The sequence below is a fragment of the Clupea harengus genome, chromosome 9 (genome assembly GCF_900700415.2).
Source record: "Clupea harengus chromosome 9, Ch_v2.0.2, whole genome shotgun sequence".
Taxonomy (NCBI): domain Eukaryota; kingdom Metazoa; phylum Chordata; class Actinopteri; order Clupeiformes; family Clupeidae; genus Clupea; species Clupea harengus.
In genome coordinates, this window is record NC_045160.1 from 29,235,665 (window position 1) to 29,238,164 (window position 2,500).

The window sequence follows — 2,500 nt, forward strand, 5'->3', positions numbered from 1 at the left end:
CGAACAAGGTTTACAGACTATAATCTCAGCTAACTGAGCTGGAAGCCAAGAGCTAGGGGATTCCATGAGCCCGAACACACATTCATTACGCTATGAAAACGCTGACAATGCTACGCTATAAAAGCGCTAACATTGCTTTGCTATGAAAACGCCAGAAAACAGCACACAAGACGCTGGATTTACCCACAGAAAGAAAGACCGTCTCGACTATCGAGTTCTTTCACACACATTACGTGCTTGACCTTCAGCTCCCAGACTGAGCGTCACACACTCACTCTGTCTCACACACACACACACACACACATCCCCCTCTTCAAACTATTCTATTTCAACCACTGTTGCCTGCGGCCTAGCTCACCCGGACATACGCTGCTAAGTAAACGCGGATACACACACACACCTGGCTTCCAACACAAACACACATACCTATCCCCCACTGCAAACACACTCACTTGGCCTACTGAGCAATGTGCACACACACACACACACACACACACACACACACACACACACACAGGCAGGCAGTCTCTACTTAAGGTCCAAGTCCTGACTCTGGGGTAAGGAGCCAAGTTTACCCAGCAGGGATAAATGTACACACACACACACACACACACACACACACACACACACACCAAGTTCACCTAGCAGTGATCAGCGCACACATGCCCACACCCACACACACACACACACACACACCCACACCCACACCAAGTTTACCCAGCAGGGATAAGAGGCAGTCAGAGGGCTGGCTTTCCGCAACAGATCACGTACCACAGACCCACACCCACATACACATACACACACACACACACCCACGCCCACACACACACACACACACATCAGATCACGTACTCAACTAAACAGACACACACACACACACCCACACACACACCCCCACGCCCACACACACATCAGATTACATACTCAACTAAACAGACACACACACACACACACACACCCACGCCCACACACACATCAGATCACATACTCAACTAAACAGACACACACACACACACCCACACCCACGCCCACACACACACACACACACACACACACACACACCCACGCCCACATACACACCAGATCACGTACTCAACTCAACAGACAGATCCGTCAGCTGACTCACAGGCAGATCAGGCGCAGGCAGGGACACGTGTGTGTGTGTGTGTGTGTGTGTGTGTGTGTGTGTGTGTGTGTGTGTGTGTGTGTGTGTGTGATCTATAGTCTCCTATAGCCCGTGTGCATAGCCTCTCTGCTGTGTGTGTACACTACCCCTTCTGAAGAAATATTGAAGGGTTCACTAATATTAGACTGCAATGGCCAGTTGATTTTTTTTGCCTTTATCACACACACACACTCACACACTCACACACATTGATGCCCTGTTCTAAAGTTTCTGCTTATATCCAATTTTTCTGACTGCCAGTCTATCTACTTTTAAAATTGATCCATGTCTGATACCTGTGTTTATACACACACACACACACACACACACACACACACCAGATCTTACTTGTGTTTACACTTGCTTAACACTCAAACCAACCCGCATGCACACAAGAGGGTTTACTTACTAAAACAACCAGCCAGCGCTGCAACGGAACACACACGATCTATTGCTTTCAAAACAATCATCTATAATCTAATAATCTATCTATTGCTTTCAAAACAATCATCTATAATCTATCTATTGCTTTCAAAACAATAATCTATAATCTAATAATGTATCTATTGCTTTCAAAACAATAATCTATAATCTAATAATGTATCTATTGCTTTCAAAACAATCATCTATAATCTAATAATGTATCTATTGCTTTCAAAACAATAATCTATAATCTATCTATTGCTTTCAAAACAATCATCTATAATCTATCTATTGCTTTCAAAACAATAATCTATAATCTATCTATTGCTTTCAAAACAATAATCTATAATCTAATAATCTATCTATTGCTTTCAAAACAATAATCTATAATCTATCTATTGCTTTCAAAACAATAATCTATCTATTGCTTTCAAAACAATAATCTATAATCTAATAATGTATCTATTGCTTTCAAAACAATAATCTATAATCTATCTATTGCTTTCAAAACAAGAATCTATAATCTAATAATCTATCTATTAGAGGTCTGCAGAGACAGGTGACCTCGGCAGGTGACCTCGACAGGTGTCCTCGACAGGTGACCTCGGCAGGTGACCTCGACAGGTGACCTCGGCAGGTGACCTCGACAGGTGTCCACCGGCCTGAGCGTTCTTCCTCCATTTCACTTTCAGCTCCTCTGCCAGGTGTGCAGTGAAAGTAACGCTATACGTCATTAAAATGCAGGAAAAGTAGAAGTTCGTTCGTTCGAATTTCGGATATGTCCGTTTAGATGGCAGTCACATTGGCAGATATCCGATTAATATCGGATTTATTTCCACATATAAGTGAGGACTGACACGGGTCTGAGAATATCCGATTATATTAGTTTTTTTTCCCTGTTTACACTTTCCT

At 42.9% G+C, this 2,500-nt stretch overlaps 1 protein-coding gene across 1 annotated transcript in view; it reads right to left on the bottom strand.

The window, feature by feature from the left end:
- stard10 (StAR-related lipid transfer (START) domain containing 10) overlaps nt 1-2,500 on the bottom strand; it is a 16,610-nt gene that overhangs the window by 12,374 nt on the left and 1,736 nt on the right. The gene's annotated exons all lie outside the window — the stretch shown is intronic.